General features: G+C 39.7%; 1 protein-coding gene across 2 annotated transcripts in view; it reads right to left on the minus strand.

Annotated features, from left to right (window-relative positions):
* LOC111659633 (uncharacterized) overlaps positions 1 to 18,065 on the minus strand; it is a 57,798-nt gene that overhangs the window by 28,332 nt on the left and 11,401 nt on the right. For both annotated transcript variants that reach the window (XM_023412649.2, XM_087175701.1), the window contains exons 2-3: positions 11,470 to 11,583; positions 8,274 to 8,404 (exon numbers count right to left, since the gene is read on the minus strand). The gene's annotated coding sequence lies outside the window, so the exon portion shown is untranslated. The remainder of the gene's footprint in view (positions 1 to 8,273; positions 8,405 to 11,469; positions 11,584 to 18,065) is intronic.

Raw genomic sequence — 18,065 nt, forward strand, 5'->3', positions numbered from 1 at the left:
TATTGCAGTGGTAGCAGTACTAGCACCACTTAGAAACACACAAAGTAGTAGCACTAGTTATAATACTAGCATTAGCCTGTGTAGCAGTATAGAAGATGTACTAGAAACAGAGGGGACGGTAGCATATAATATAGTTAGTATAGTATAGTCATATAAGTGTAACAGTAGTAGTGTTAATGTTTCTAACAGTAGTACTGCTGGTTGTTGGAGCTGAAGAAGTAGCTATAATGCAGTGGCGTACTAGTATCAATAATATGACTAGTAGCATCAGTGTTTTAGTATTTCTAATAGTAGCAGTTATTACTTTTAATATTAATCAGTATAGCAGCGTAATGTAGTAGTAGTACCACTAGTACTACTATAGTAGATGTAGAAGCTGTGGTAATAATTCATAAATAGTATTATTTACAGTAGTACAAGCTCTTGTACTAATGGTATTACTAATAGCAGAAGTGTAATAGTATTTGCAGTGCTGGTGCTAATGTGTGTATTATTAGTACTGCTAGTGGTGGTAGTATTAGCAAATGAGACAGCAACATTAGCAGTACTAGTAACACTAGTAGTCAGTGCAGTAGCAGTACCACTAACAGCAGCAGTAGTAGGAGTATTGGGGGGGGGGGGGGGGTCACTAACAGGATTTATTAAAAGTCTATATATGAACTCATGCCAACAGCATCATTACAGCCTGACATGAAGGCCCCAGCAAAGTTGTGCACTCAGATGTCTGAGTGTAATGGAGCATCTGTCCACTGGGAGCCACTAAACCTCTGTGACAGAGTGTGAGAACAGCAGGTGATGAGAGGCACAGAAGTGTTTTGTTTGTGAGGAAGAAGAGGAGGCTCATCTGAGCGAAGCCTTTGATGAACTAACTGAAGAAGTGACATCAACGTGTAGAGAAAAGGCAAATTAGAAGAAACGACACAGACAATGGTACAAAAACACAAAGGCCCTCTGGGAAATATCTTAATGTTGTGTTGATGAGGTTTTCAAGGAGGCCTACAGACTCCTCTGTGTGTGTTGTAAGACTGTTGTGAGAGGGACAGAAATCTGAAGTAAACCATAACATGAGTGATCTCTGATTTACATTCACTCGGCCCTGCAGGATTACATCAACAACAGAATCAGTGTTAGGTTTGAATGTTGGAGGTTTATGTGTATCATTCAGATTTCTCAATATAATATCAGCCTGTTGACGTAAAACTAGCCTGGAATGACTTTTTTTCTCAATACCACAATGTTAATGAAGTAATACTGTATAGCTTATAGCTATAGGTTTGGCACTTGAAATACTTGTATTTGTAGTTTTTGGTTATTGTTTTCAATAAATTCAAATTTTTGACTAATGATGCAGTAAAAACACCACAAACAGTAACAGGTTTATGTAGAAATACTATGAAGATGTGATTTACCTAAGCAAAGCAGCATTACCATGGCAATTCATATGTTAACTATGATAGGCTTGCTCCTGCAGGATTGTGGGAAATTTCCCACTACTTTAACTGTAACTCAGAAATCTTCTGGTAATAACCTTGTGCTCAGAAGAAGTGCACTTCTTGAGAGAAATCTTGAGATTTCAAGACTCTGAAGCTTAATGCAAATGAGCTACTTTGTCACCTGTCAATCAAAACCGATCTCAGCCAATCAAACGACTTCATTAAAACATTGCGTGTGTGTGTGTGTGTGTGACGAGCTATGAGGAGCGTCATGTTTTGCTGTGAAAAGACAGTAATTACCAATGAATATCTGGGTGTGTGAGATGTTGACAATTTAAGCATCACGCACACACACACACTGTAACAGCTGTCAGTGTGTTCTGATTAGGTGCTTACATACAGAAAAGCGTGAATAGGGCTCCATAATTATGTGAATGTATGTGACAAACACATTTCACTCCATAATTGCAGGTGAAAAATGTGTGGGTGTTATTTATTTATTTATTTTACATTAATGTATCTCACCACTGGCAGCCTGTCACATACATTTTCAGTGTGTTGAGGTTACGCAGGATGTATGTGTGTGTGTGTGTGTGTGTGTGTGTGTGTGTGTGTGTGTGTGTGTGTGTGTATTTATAGCACAAACAGAATTCATTTTGAAGAATAAAATCCACCTCAGTGTTTCTATCATGGTTAAAGGTGAACCTGTATGTAAATGAAGATGAATGTTAATTTTTGACTCCACTTTTACTTCATACTGGTTTGTGATAAAATCCTTCATATCGTATATATGCAGTTACAAGTAAAACTGTATGTGTGAACAGAAGATACAGGTTCGGTGCTGAAGCGATTCAAACTGACAGACGGAGAATTAAATGGCAGCGATTTTGAATACTGGTCATTTTTACACTAAAGTTTATTCTTTCCTTTGCTACAAAAAGTTTAAATTGATGAAAATAAAATAATTTGAAAATAATCATTAGATCATTAGTTGTTGCTTTATATACAAAAAAAGAAAAAAGGAAAATGAAAGTGGAACTGAGGAAAATGAACAATGTGGGAGAGGAGGAGGGATGGAAAGATATTTAGAGAAAAAGAAGGGATGAGATCGAGTGGAAAGATTTGAATGAAAATGATAAACAGCTGACAGAAAGGGAGGAAAATAGGACAAACATCTTGAAACAAGAAAAAGTGAAATGAGGAAAAAAAAGACAAGAGGAATGCAAGGAGTAAGCAAAATGTTTCGACAGGGTGAGGAGGAGGAGGAGGAGGAGGAGGAGAAGGAGGAGGAGTGTGGGAGTGTTGTGTTGAATTAAACTGTGATGTGTGTTTATACAGGTAAAAGAAAGACAGTACGAGAACAAAAGCAGAAAAAGAAAGTGAAAGATGAGGAACAAAAAAGAAGAAAAGAAGAGTAATAATAAGAGGCAAAACAAAAAAGTTAAATTATAAGATTAGATTAGATTGAAACAAAATCAAGAAGGATCCAGGTGTTGCTCCTCACTGAGGACATCCAGAATATATTCTTCATCCATATTATTATTTTGACAAAAATAAATACATAAATAAACAAAGGAAAAAAAACAAAAAAACTCAAGGTCTACTTGCTAGCTTTGACTGCATCGCACAGTCTTCATCAGCAGATGGATTTTGCTACGTCGTCACGCAGATAGCTCAGTTACTCATATACATATACAACCACCTGATCATGTGACTGATGTTCCAACTGAAGTAAACTCCACCCAATGACAAAGACCATGAGATGTGGTTGGAAAGCCACAGAAAAAGCACATAAGTGAACCTTGTCTTGTGTTCTTTAAAAAGCAACCTTTACTTGCAGCTGCGGGCCAGTGAGCAGCTAAAGCAGCAGCAGGTCATCAGGAAAACCAAACATGTTCCTCTGCGCACATCTTCAGTCAAAATCCTGCTGCCTGCTTTTCTGAACAACAATTTATGACCATAAATGATAATCGTCTGTTTCCAGATCAGTGTGTCCTTTGACCCGTTCGGTGTCATTGTCCTACAGAAGGGAAATCCTATCTAACAGGAGTCAATGAGGCATTCGGGCTTTTCCACCTCGTTAATTGATTTCATGGTCGATATCAGAAGATTTTGAAGATACGAAGAAGAATGAGCAGATTATCCTTCAGAGAATAAGAGGAGGATGATGAAGAGAGGGTTGACAGAGTTCAGCTGGGTGTTTTCCAAACTGCCAGTCCGCCTGTTAGTCTTGGCAACAACAACAGCTCTCCTTGCGTAACCAGACTCTGTTTCAGTCTATCTATGGGAGAACACCACTGAAAAGTTTGTGTAATTGTTTCTAAATGAGGCATGTTCAAAATTCAGGCTTGTTTTGTGATACTTCTTTAAACCTCTGAAGGAGGATATCACTACCTTTGTCAGTAACTGTCTGTCTATGAGGAATCTCATACATCTGTCTCACACAGAGAGTGTTGGTTTTATTTACCAATACAATGCAGCTGAAGAGAATGGAGTACAAGCTGATCTTTCTGATATTTAAAAGACTAATTGGTAAAGTAATTAATCAACGACATCGAATCACAGGCCCTAACATCTTTTTCCAGAAACAGCGTCCCGGTTACTCTGGGTAATCCACAAAACACTGGAGCCATACCAAAGAAATAGTCCCTATAGAAAACTGTAAGTGATGAATTAGGCTGCTCAAACTGAACTGAGCCTTTAATAACAACAACATGTCGGTGTAAGGGAGTAACAGACAACAAAAACTAAAGAGGATTCTTCATATTTTCACAGATATCTCAAAATACAACAGATTTCTCTGTAGAGGAAAGTGATTTGTAATTTGTGTGAACTGACCCTTTAAAATGCCTTTTCTCTAATATTTATAAAGCTTTCATTACATTTATTTTACTGACCATAGTGCTTAAAAACAAACAAACATGGCGTATTCCACTCCACAGGCAGGAAGGTCAAAGGTCAAGGGCACTTCAACAGAGCAGTGGGGTGGACGCTTGTGTTAACAGAGAATCATTGTGACCTTCCTGTTTCTGGAGCGCCTCGGTAACGACTGGGCCATCCTGCTGCTCCCGATGCTGCCAGTGGTAAATAAAGTAATAAATAACACACTTTTGAGAAAGTAGGGAGGTAAACATGCGAGGATGATTAATGGAGGAGTTTAAATGTTCATTGAGCCTTCTCTGTATATCGGGAGTTTATTTACAATTCAGCTCAACCACCGTGACAGAGTCTGATTCATTTAGATTCACCAGGCTCAGTCACCAATAAAACAGGGCTTAAAGAAACAACAGACTTGAGAATCTCGAGGAGTTTGTTTGAGAAAGGAAACAAGTCTGAAATTATCTGAAGCCAGCAAATTCACTATTTTGCTGGTCCATCGTTTTGTTCTCCTCAGCAGCCACCTCTGCTTTTTGAGGTTAATCTTTTTCTATTGTCGGTAAATGTATGACATCACCCACAGGATGAGTTAAAACCTGGAGTTGGGTTCATCAGTTATCACCGTCCTTATCCTTAATCCATGTCCATCGCTGGAAAGAAAAGATGTGGACAAAGTTTGGCAGAGCGCAGGACACGCTGAGCAAACAGGACCAACAAAACACAGGTGAGTGTGATGGTAAAGACACCCGTCAATCAAAGCAAACACACCCCAAAACCATACTTACAGTAACGCCTTAATAACATCTTAATGATTTCCAGAATTAGCATTAGTTAGTGAAAGTTGTCGGCTATAAAAAAAAAGAGAATCGTGACTATTTACGTTCTGTTGACTGTAGTATCCTAGTTAGATCTGTGGTTCTCAAAGTGGGGTCCAGGAACACTAGGGATCCTTGACCCTGGCAGCCCACATCAGAAAAGAGAATCATTTATTTTCACTATAATTCAATCGATAAATAACGCAATGACAGAATGTATGACGGTGGTGTAAGGGGGTCTGTGGTCTAAATTATGACAGTTTAGGCTCCTTGATGTGAAAACGTTTGGAGAACCACAGCTTTACATGATGCTCTTCCTCCTACAGCTTGGTGTGAGAAAAGCCCATTACGTCTGCATTAGCTGTAACACAAGAAGAAAAGGTAACTGCATGGTTGCGACTGAGTTCTCACTTCTACCAAACAGCAGCATGGTTCTCCTGTCAGAGGGGGAAGACCATGTTGTGTCAGAAGAGTTTTCAAGGCGTCATTATCACCTTGACAAAGAAACTGAACTAAAGCAAGAGTTTTAAAAAGAACTGTTCCAGAAGTTCTCGGTGTGAAAGCTGCTTGTTTCCTGCAGCTTAAGGTCTACTCAGAGAGAAAAAAAAAAAAAAAGAATGGCTTTATCTGTGTTCATGAATGTTGCAGAGTCTTAGCTCGATCCTCTTTTCATGCACAAAAACCCAGCCCAGTGTTGTCGCTGACATTACCACATAAGCCTCCCTGAAAGCCAAGGAAAACCCCGGTAAAATGAAAGCAGGGTGACGTCTTCTTCCAGTAAGCCGAGCGGATATGAGATGAGGGTATCATGTCGGGAAGGGCAACATGATCGAGACATGTAGCAGTTTTTCTTTTTTTTTTTTTTCATCTCCTCTCATTAAGCCTTTCATCCAAGCTGTGACAGGAGCCAATCAGTCTTGGCGATGAGAACCGGGGTTACTGAGAAATTAGGAGTGGTATGTGTGTGTGTTTCTGTGTGTGTATATGTGTGTGTGTGTGTGTGTGTGTGTGTGTGTGTGTGTCTGTGTGTGTGTGTCTGTGTGTGTGTGCCAGCTTGCACACCTTGAATCCTGAGATGTGTTTTAGCTTGTCTTGTCTGACAGAAGTGAGACCAGTTGAAGTGTTGTTCTGCCAAACTGCTCATCATGGCAGGATTACAGAGAGTAGGAGCGAACAGGGTGAGGCAGCAGCCACCTACTACCATCTGAAGATTCACTGTCAGCACACAAAATCTGAAAAGAGTCTTTCATTTCCTTACAGCTTAGAAAAAAAAATCTAAAGAGGAACATTGTCTGACTGTCTAGAAACTTTTACTGTTACCAACCAGCTTCATACAGGCCCATACAGACAGAAAACATTGGACGTAGATGGATGGACAAACAGCTTTTTGATCCTGGAGTCTGGGTTTACTTCATGAAGACGTGTGATCCACTGAATCGGTATCGATGCCAGTACTGACATCATTGGGCTGATCAGATTAAATACATTAAAGCTCCATATCTTTCACTTCTCCTTTGTTTTATTTGAAGTGTTGATCCATAAGAAGATATATTTGTGGTTTTAAGAACCAAAAACCATCTCAGTGTAGTTTTACATCTCCTCTCTCAGGCTTCTCTCTGGAGCTCTAGTAACAACAGGTCGTCGAGCCAATCAGAAGAGAGGAGTGCTTTGATACATCCACAGTATTAATATAGAACCTAGACCTGCTTTATAATCAAAGTACCTTTATACTATTTGGCACCTTTAAGCTATAAAGAGGGGGAAGCTGCATCGTTCAAGTGGGAATAACACAGCAGGCTGTAAGAAAGTCAAGACTAATGCATCGCAATGACACTATTTCATAAACCTCCTAAACAATCTAATTAGAATCTGAACAAGCCAAGAAACCATGCTGATGTATGAACTTCTCCAGTCATAATAAAAAAGTGATGTGCAGTTAATCTACACTGCACGGACGTTAACAGTTTTTAAATTTGGGAAAAAGTGAATCACTGGAATCATGGCGGTGCGATTCATCAGCAGATATGATTCTGTCCCCAAACTAGAGAGAAAAGAAAAGAAAAACAAACAATAAAATAAAATAAAATTACTTTGATTATGGATACTCATTCTGGACCTTTGGGAACAGTGTATGTAAAAGCTCAAAAGCTCAATTTAGTCCTTATGAAGACGGATTTACAGGCGCATAAACACACACACAAACACACACACACACACACACGCACACCTGCACATCCGCAAATGAATAAAAGAACCATTCACTTTCGTCTTCTCTCTTCTCCCATCTCTCACGCTTTCTCCGCCACACAAACACACACACACACACACACACGCACACACACGCACACACACACACACACGCAGGCAGGCCGGATCCTGTTGTTTTCTCTAGTGGAGCAGAACCTGCTGCTGTTACGAGATACAGTGAAACTCCCACAGTCGTGTTTCAGCTCTGTGACAAAACCCCACAAACCAACACAGAGCTGCCTCCTACTCACATGTTCAAACAGCACACAACATGGTCCTGATTTTATAAAGAGGCGAGTCCAGTTTCAGGAAGAACAATCAAGATTTTGCCTTATAGGGATCATAGTGAATGTGTTCACAGAGACAGGACAGATGAAGATGAAACGAGCCCTGAGAAAACACTTTTTGGTGGATTTTGCCTGTGGTGTTTTGTTTGATGTATGTTTTTATATACCGTGGTATTACAGTCATTATAGCCCTGGTTGTATTTCCTTCTTACAGAATCACTATTCTGAGAGTCATGAGTTAATTCTTATGATTTGAAACATGCATGTTGACTGTTGAATTTTACAAATATCTTTTGAGTATTTCTTCACTAAATGGGGTAATATTTTGTAGCTTTTAAGGATGTTTTTTTTTTACTTTTTCACATTTTGCATTAAAGTCTTAAAGAGAGTGGTGTCAACCTCTTGGAAAGAAATTTTAAGAACAATTGAATTTAATTTGGACACGAGGGCTGAGATACATAGAGAGACACTGTCCTTCAAACACATGGACTCTGGTTTCCACCCTGTTCAAATGCCCTAAAGCAACACCCTGAAAATATCCTCTTTGGTGGGCACAGACTAACACACTCTCATACTGTCCAATAGCTTGGCCAACACATATGTCCTCGACTCACTGTGTGTGTATGTTACTGAGCTCCTGCTCTGTCCGTCTCTGCAGCTGCTGGAGGTCAAAGGTCAGCTCCTCACTCAAAACGGCAATCCTCCACAGTCCTTCTCTTCCAGCGTCGTCCTCACACACCAAGCCCTGACCACAGCAGGAGACAAGAGGAGTTAGAGGAGCCTCCAGGTGTAACACACCGTCTGGCGGCCATATTGGAGGGCTGATAAACTATTGCTAAGTGGAAACCAAACATGTCATCACTAATCCGTGATTTTTTTGTTTACATGATGTCAATCTGTTTACGTAGTAGCTTCATCTGATGTTAATCTGATCATAATACTAACATACAGCAAATTAGCATATTTGCATGTTAGTCTTTGCTAACTGGGTAGTTTATGTTTTTGGAGACCAACAAACACTGGAGCTCTGTGCCAATTTAAGAGCCGCATCCTTCTGACTACGCAGTCTACGAAGGTGCGGCCTCGAGTTTGCCTTATTCTCTTTTTGAAAAGTGAATAATCTCTGGGACGCAACGAATCTTGCGATATGCGGGGAAACGAGGGTTGCATTTGCAGGAGCCTTTGAAAATGAAGCAAACGGACTCCAAATGCAGCCTTCGAAGGATGCGGCGCCTGAATTGAGAGACTTGGTGACCTCTTCTAACCCAAAGCGTAAAACACATCCATCATTTCACGCCAGTAACAGGCACTTAACACATTGTACAGACAGAAGAAGTCAAATTGGCTAGTTTCAGAGAGCAAATGTAATAAAGTTGCTGCACGTTGACCACTTTTACTGCTGGGAAACAAGACAGTGCTATATCCTTAGGCTGCAATTATAGTTATAGTTCTGTTTCCAAATGACACACCCAATAGTTACCATGGTGAATGGGAGGATAATGAATGTCAAAGAAAAGAGTGTGCTGACAATAAAAAGGCAGGAGAGTCAAATGCTCCATCATCATATAATATTTAGTCTAGAGTGTATTTGATATGAGAATATACCCATATAACATTTCAGCTCTCAGTAGTCTGCTGTCTCAGTTTGTCAGACATAGCAACATGTTGAGTAAAACAGAAGAATGATGAATCACCAGCTGAAGGAGGAGAGGGGGAGAGCAGACAGACAAGAGGAGGCGAAACGAGACACACAGACAACAGGGAAACCAAAAGAGACACTTGAGGACATGAAGAGCAAAAGAAGAAGTTGGTAGAAGTGAAATCTAACATGGCGTGTCTGAACTCGTTGAGGTGACGGAGTCCTTCAGAGAGCGGCTGTGGGCTGAGAGAGACAACAGACCGACTGAGTCATCCTGGCAGAACATGATGCTCACCCTCATCCTCCCCTTCGTCTGTCTGTCTCCGTCCATGTGACTCAGTATGAGAGACAAACTGGCACTATGTTCACACAGCAGCCAATCTGATCTGTTCTTCAAAGACGATCTTTAGTCCACATTGAAACTTACGAGCAGCAATATAAAATTTCTATTTTCAGACATTTCAATGGTTTTCTGTAGTAATAGTGATGACAGAGACACAGAGGCAGGCACGATATCTGTTCCAGATGCTGTACTTTCATACCCATTTAATGTAGTTCATCCCGAACTGTAAGTATGACCCCAAACGGGCAATTCTGGATCATTGGACTTGAAGATAAACATCCATCCATTTACCCAGCTGATCTCCACACATTTACTTTCTATCACACTGTTTCAGCGAACTTTGTATTTAAGGTTATGTTTCCGCCACTTCATCCTTTCACGCAAGAAAATAGATTTCTTTCAGTTTTATAATCCCTCCACGATCTCGTTATACGTAATACGTCTGTGTCATTTTGCAATAATTTATGGTAATCATGGCCGGACCAATACGGGACTTCTGAGGCCAATGCCAGTACACATATTTGAGAGTTTAAAAATCTGATAAAGATTTATTGACCTATTTCAGATTTCTTTACACATCCCATAACATAAATACATAAGGTACCCTTAATCTTTTTTTTAACATGCAACCAAGAGTTGAAAAATAAACTTGTTACCACTCTCTGACGGACAAACTGTAAAATGTGACCGTTTAATCATAATATGTGACAAGTTCCAGTGAGGGTAAAATGAGTTTTGAATTCTCTTATGAACTCAGGATAACCACTGGTTGGTAGCCACTAGCTTATGAAGTTAGCCTGGAAATAAACTCATTTGTGTTGCTTTATTTTTCTCTGCATGTGGTCTAGGAGGTAAGTTCTCTCCACTGTGATCTGTGATGATCATGGCTCCATGAACCAAATGGACAGTTTAAGTAAGAGGAGAAAGTCGGAGAGATACATGACCTGGGGTCAAGTAGAAGCTGGAGAGGACACGTTTTAGCATAAGGTGCTTTTCACAAAGAAATGAGTATATGTTTGATGTTTATTTCACTTTTTCACTTGTACTTTCCACCATCATGCTCGCTAACTTTTTAGAAGCCTTTGAAGTCAAACACGAGTCACATAAGGGAAATGACATTAAAACTCATTTACGGGCATTTAGAACAGTTTTAATTTGATTTTTCTTTCGTACTTTATTGTATTTTCACAATTGAAGCTTCAGGAAAAGAAAGACACTTGACACTAGAGCGGTGCAATAACTCGGATTCGAGCTGCCTGTCTTATCATGACCTCGGGAGACATCAACAACAAGGGAAACCAAAGAGAGAAAAGAAAGCGGCACACAGATTCTGAGAAATGGAGAGAAAAATTATGCAAATCACATGAAGAGAGTGCTGATAAAAACACATCCCTGCAAAGAGGAATGAGGAGAAATGCAGTTAAGGCAGGGTTGAGCAATTAGCCCTGTACCCTCTAGCAAAGATTCCCGTTTTAAAAACATCAGGTTAAAGAAAAAAACAAACTGCTAACTCCAACCTCAGCGAAGAGAAAATGACACTTGATGCCTCGGCTGATAATCATCTGTTTTTTACTGGAGGTGTCATGTTTAACGTTCCTGAAACAACTTCAGTTAAATTTGCGAGGATTTGACTCATTAAAAAGTTTAATGTTTTCTTCCATCTGTCCAACTGGAGAATTTGGCCTTTAGCTGCTTATCAGATCCTCCACTGACTAAGAAGACATGTATGTTATTTCTATTATTTCACCACATTCGCTTGATTTTATGACTTTTCAAGCATCTTTACATTCGTATATTGATGTTCAAAATGATTTTTCATCTCATTTACCTGGTGGTCCTCAGCGACGGGGGATTGCAAGATGTGAACTTTATCTTCTATCAGCTGCCGAAGTTTGTCCACAGAAGCAGGGAAGTGGTCTCTGTTTCTCTGTAACTCTGGAGACTTGAGAGAAAGGGAGAGAATATTTTCAGTGTTTTATCACTTTATTTCATCACAGTAACCCTCAGTATAAATTTGACTCAGTGTGTTTCACAACCAGCAGCTTTAGCAGCAGCCAATCGTCACTGGGAGCCTGATCCTGAAGTGTTAACATGTGGTGGTAGAGTGTTTGAAGGACATGCTGCAGATTGTTTTGCCTGAATGTCTAGATGCCATAGTCAGACAGAATCAAGGCAACACCCAATTAGCAAAACATCCTCCTCTGATTCTTTAACAAACTTTTTCATCGGTGTGGAATGGAGAGAGACAGGAACGGTGGGAGAGGGAGAGAGAGAGAGAGAGAGAGAGAGAGAGAGAGAGAGAGAAAGGCGGAAATGTAGTGAATTGTGCCCTCCAGACTGAGCGCTGTACGACTTCAAAGCCTCGCACTTTAGCTCGCTGAAACACAGAGAGGATGCCCTAAATACCAGCACACAACTGTTCCCCATCTGAGATGTAGAAACACATATGTGGAGTAAAGTTTGTCTGTGGTTCCGTCAGAACGAGGCAGAGAGAACGCTCGACTGAAGTCAAGCTTAAAGCACTAGAATAGGACGTCTCACAGTGTATAATGATGCCTCAGATCAGACATGCCACCAATCTTCATCTGTGTGGTTCAATGAATTCAATGCTGTATGTTTATGTATATGACTATAATAGCATTTTAACATTAGTATTATAGCATGGATATAGAAAGTAGTATGGACATTGCAATTTTTGTCTACAGTGTTTAGTTCAGCTTATACATAAGAATGTACATCTAAAAACTTGCTGCAACTTTTCATTAATTCTTCTGGGGCTTATTTTTTTAATCAATTCATGTCATCTATGAAATGTAAAAAAACAAGTGAAAAATGCTCATCTCGAGTTCTGAGATCTGAAGCACATGTCTACTCGTGTCGGGTTTTGTTCAACCATGAGTCAAAAATTTAGAAAGACATAAGTTGGAAGGGGTACAACAGCAATTTAGCATTGCTCTTTCATTAAGTTGGAGGAGTTACATGAGACTGTTCAAATAAAAATAATGGATAAGATTGAAACAGAGGAGGCTGAGATAAACTCCCTTTAAATCTCTAGTATGAGTCAAGCTCCAAAAACACTGGGTCTTACATTTCCAATAAAGCAAATCAATCAATAGCAGCTTTCATCACATCTTTGCTGACTAGTAAACCTGAAAGTAAAGTATCACTCAAACTCCACACAGCCACATTAAAACTTTCCCCCTTTAGAAAACTGAAATCATTTGATGATAATGAAAATAAAATATCTATTCAAATAACTGACTAACAATTGTTGCACGACTAATAAAAGCCGTTAAATAAAAATATATTTACGTATGTGAACTGGGCTAAAGATGTACTACCAGATAATATCTCTTGTCTTTAGTGCTATTGTTGTTATATAGGCCAGAAGTGCAAAAATTCAACCTCAACAGTTACACTTAGCTTGAAATGAAACGCAGACACAGGTGATAAAAAGACATGGATGTGACAGTGCGGGCTTGTCAGGTGACATGTTGTTTAGAGAGTTGGTGTCCTGGAGCAGACCATTCCATTTCTACCTCTCAGTGTGACAGGTGAGTGACAGGAAGCAAGGGGGTCATGTAAAAGCATGACCCCCTGCTAGCGTCCACTGTGACGGATTATGTTTCTGTCTGAAGAAGACTGAGCAGCAACACACCAAGTGCAAACACAAACTCCAAAATCTCAAACAGGAGAGAGTGAAACCTGAATTTTCCTTCCCGTTAAAAGGAACCTCATCAACATTGTTTAGTTGGTTTAACTGTTGAATTTCTGCTCTATGGTGGAACATCAGAAACGCTCAGTATTGTTCTGAAGATGGGAGGTGTTGGTGACCACAATGCAAGTCTGCCTACTGTGCAGACCCTCAGCTGCTGGAAGCTTTCCACCCACCACTGTTTGAAATCCGCCACAGAGAACCATTGTGAGACTGTGCTGAGGCAGCTAACCCGGGTGGCTCGTAATGTTTTCATCTTAAAGGAAGGAAATCGATCTTCATACATACTGTATGTAAAGAAAAAACTACAGATGGACCGCAGGCAATTAATTCCTTTCCCCGCCATATGAGTGGATGCATTTATAACATGAGTGGGCTGGGTGTCTGTGACACAGTGGGTCTGTGTTGTCTGATTAAATGTAATCAAAACAAATCCATTGTGTTTTAATCCCTCTGAGAAAGATTACATGCATCCACAGGAGCTTGAGGGAGCTGAGAGGAATTTCTAGTTGTTTGGAAGATGATGGAAGTGAGAAAAAAAAACGTCATTCATACGCAGCGTTTAAGTAGCATGTAACATTCGGTGGACCCAACAAAGTCCTTTCTTTTATAAAAAAAAAAATCTCATTATAAAGTGAAATAGTGCTTCATGAATGTGGGCTGCCATAATTCTCTCCTCATTACTTTCTAACCCTGTCTCCTAGAAATTATGTTTATATACAGCTAATTTGTTTTTCCAATTATGTTTCCCTGCAAAACTTAATTGGGAAAACAAATTAGTAATATATAAATGTAATTTGTGTGAGACAGGGTTTTTAATGTCAGAATAACATAACCTGGCTCTGTCTAGATTTTAACTGAAATTGCAAATAAAACATTCCTGTACCAATATGCTGCTGTCTGTATCAGCAGTTCTCCAAATGTTAGTAGGCCTAACTACTGCTATATATTGAAAACATACATTAAAAGATGTAAACATACCCCAAACTTTACCATGTCGCCCACTGCAAGTTCTTCCAAACCAAAACAAGCTAAATGTCTCAATATTCACTATCAGAAATGCTCCAATACTAATGCTTTAAAAAAAGACCAAATTTAACCAACTCAAAATAGCTAAATATTCCCTTACTGAGACTTAACCACAATAAATGTATCTAAATGTACCAGTACTGATGAGTTAAAAAAGAAAATTTACCCAGCTATGGTTAGCTAAATTTAAGTTTTGGCTCACAAAAAAACTGATACTTTAAAAAGACCGAATGCCGTTAACTCAATACTGCGGCCATCCAATAACCAAAGCTCGCTGACTGGTCCAATAAAAAGGGTTTAAAAAGACACACTTCAGCAACACAGATACACAACTGTCCTATTTCCTAGCATCACATTTTCACTCTTCACCTACATTTTTCTGGCTGGAATAAAACCTCCCACCTACTGTACCCTGACTTCTTCTGCTGTATGACACATATTGTGTGTTGCATGTGTCAGCTGAGTGTGTTGACTTTTGAAACAACACAACTAAAAAGTTTTAGTTAAGTCAAGCACTTAGACTTTACCCAACTTCAGTTAATGTCTAATTCATTGTTGACCCAAGTCATTAAAGATTAAATTAGCAAAGCTAAACCCTTCAATACAACAGGTTTCCTGACTCTCATGTGTTTTATAGTTTCTGAGCTGTAAAATGTTTCTTAAATACTCACTGCAGGAGCTGGAGAGAGAGAAGTGCTCATGATGACAAACAGACTCAAAACTCAGTTCTTGCCTGAGCTCAGACCACAGGGGGTTTCAGTGTGTGTGTGTGTGTGTGTGTGTGTGTGTGTATCTGTGTGTTAGTGGGTGGGCTGCACCACTGTGTACATGGAGATGACCCTAACTACAACCTCTCCACTGACCAGAAAGAAGAGAGAGAGAGAGAGAGAGACGCAGAGAGAGACCAAGAGAGAGACAGAGAGACAGAGAGAGAGAGAGAGACCAAGAGAGAGAGAGAAAGAGAGAGAGAGAGAGAGAGAGAGAGAGAGAGAGAATGTGAGTTTGTTAGTTAATATCCGGCCAGAGTTTGTCAGGGTTTCTTTGCCTGACTGATCACTTTACTCAACCTCTCATTTATTTGTGTGTGTGAATGAGACACACACAGAGAAAACGTCAGCCATGGATGAAAAGAGGAAACTAAACCAAGTTATTAGATTTGATTCAACTTAGACAATGAAATACAGTAACGTGTGAACACCAAACCAAAACAACATACCTAAATACATGTATGTAGAAAAAGAGCGTGACCCGATTTCATGCGACATTCAAATTCCTGGCAGGTTTTGGGAGCGTAGCGTGACAGAAGTCAGTACATTTGATTTATGTTCGTACATAATGGGTGCTGTCATCTCAGCTATCACACCGCATTGTAAATACCTTTGTAACTAAATTATGGATTTTTCTGAACTCGTGTTCCAAAGTTGCAGTTGGACTGATGTCTGTTACTATACAGTACAAAAATCACCATATAGTACTCTGTATACAGTTAGTATTAAGAGATAATAAGGAAGTTTGGACACAGCACAAACATATAATGCACTAAATTGATTTTTGGTTTATTTAGAACATAAAATGTATTAAGTAAACAATATTTATATCTATTTAATCAATAATAACCATTAGCAATTAATTGTCCAATAATAAGGCGTTAAAAAGAGTCTTGGTTATCACTGTCCCACCAGAAAAAACAAAACCCATTATAAACAAAGGAATGCTGAAAAAACCCTGAACAGTGCAACAACCCACAGTTGTCAAGTCCAGTCAAGTCGCCGCTAAGATTAAATAAACCGTGACTAAACCTGAGGTTGGGTTGCATCACGAGGTTCCAACTCTCAACCCCTCCCCCAATCAGAGGAGTCCTAATTCCCTCCCAGGGTGTGTCAGGGTGGGGTCTGATGACTGTAGCAGGTCGCCAAGTCAGACACACCTTGATAAGCAGGCAGGTATGAGGTGGGTGGAGCCCCCTTGCATGTCTGCAGCACTCTCTCCCTTTTTGTTGACTTTGTTCTTTTCAAGCCCTATCTATGTCTCTCTGTCTCTCACACACACACACACACGCACACACACAGGCGCACACACACGCACACACACACACACGCACACACGCACACACAAAAGATTTTATGTAATAAGATTAAGAGAGTAAACTTTGCAGATGCTGCAGCGATCATCAAAACAAACAGCACATGGCTGATTTAACTAATTGCAAAGTTAGTCCTGTGAGTGGTGAAGAGTTTATCCTCTGGGGAACACGAATGATATCTGCCAATTTTAGTGACACAGAACACAGAACATTAAGTTATTCTTTGAGTAAAAATTGGGATTTTGCCTTGACAGTGGTGCTAGAGGAAAGGTCACAGGGTCACCAAAAATATTAGGATACTCCCGCTGGTGAACAGGAATATTTTCAGCTAATTTTGTGGAAATCCGACCTGTACTTCAAGATTTAACTTGCTGACTGACTGTTCTGTAATGTGTACTACATTACTCAAATTTAAGTACTGTGGACTAAACACTTAAGTTGAGGCGAAACTTGAAATTATCCTGTTGAAAACTACTACTGCTGGAGGTAAACTCACAAAACATTTTATAGCCCATTGGAGTCATATATGTGTTCGCCTGATGAACCTAAATCCAACATCCCCCCCTGCTTTTAACTATCTTTTGGTCTCCACCCACTCCTCACAAAAACATGTGGTGCTTTAGCTGCTAAAAGTTCCGCTTCCTTCCCCCCCAGCTCGTGACTAACTTCGCTAACAGGCTGCTGCCTGTTGCTGCTGTAAGGTCGATGAGAGTGAACCAAAACAGTAAATGTGTCATGAAACCAAAAACTAACAGCTTAAAGAGGCTAAAAAACTTCTGCAGGAATTAGTGGTCTTTTATTAAAATACTGACTTCTGCAGCTTTAAGTAAAAGTAGCATAGCTGCTCCATTTAAAGTTCTGAGTAAGAGCTAAAGCTAGTTTCACATGATGCTGTATAAAGAGGTTACACTTTGAAATCCGGACTATAGATATTTCAGTACAAATCCAACCACTGAAAGACTCTACAGATTAGTGATGCTCACCAAAGAAGAAGTATGTTTCTTCATCATACAATGTTCAACCAAATTGACTTAATGCGTTTTAAAATACCTCCTCCAGCAGTCAATCAAAAATCGACGTCAGTAAAAGTTCAATTACAGTGACTTCTCTCTCCCCTCAGAGGAGCGGCTCATTCTTTTCACATGAGATACAGCTGACTCTCCCTGTTTGAACAAATAATATTATGCAAGTCAGGTGAGGTTTCCTCTCCACCCGCAGAAAGTTATGAATCACTCTATCACCTCTTTCATTTACATAGTATATTTTTATACTGTATATCCACTGTTGGCATATACAAGCACCACAAATACAAGCTTGCAGGCTGCTTCCCCCTCCCCCCTTCCCATTTTGCATTTTGTTACTGTACTATCTACCTATCTACACACTGTTTTGTATATCAATTGGTAGATGGACGGTCAGTGTATTGTCAGAAAAATAAAAAAAATATCTTGATGAATCCAAAAAAGTGAAAACTGGATTATCCCGGATGTTGGATTCTGTTTCTGAAAGCATTTAGAATGAATCAGCCTGGTTCAGATTCTGGGACGACACGTTCTTCTGTAGTCTGTGGACCTGCACTGTCATGACTGTGATGACA

This window comes from Seriola lalandi, unplaced genomic scaffold (genome assembly GCF_002814215.2).
Source record: "Seriola lalandi dorsalis isolate HSWRI2012SDOR001 ecotype SW California unplaced genomic scaffold, Sedor1 jcf7180002054484, whole genome shotgun sequence".
NCBI lineage: Eukaryota > Metazoa > Chordata > Actinopteri > Carangiformes > Carangidae > Seriola > Seriola lalandi.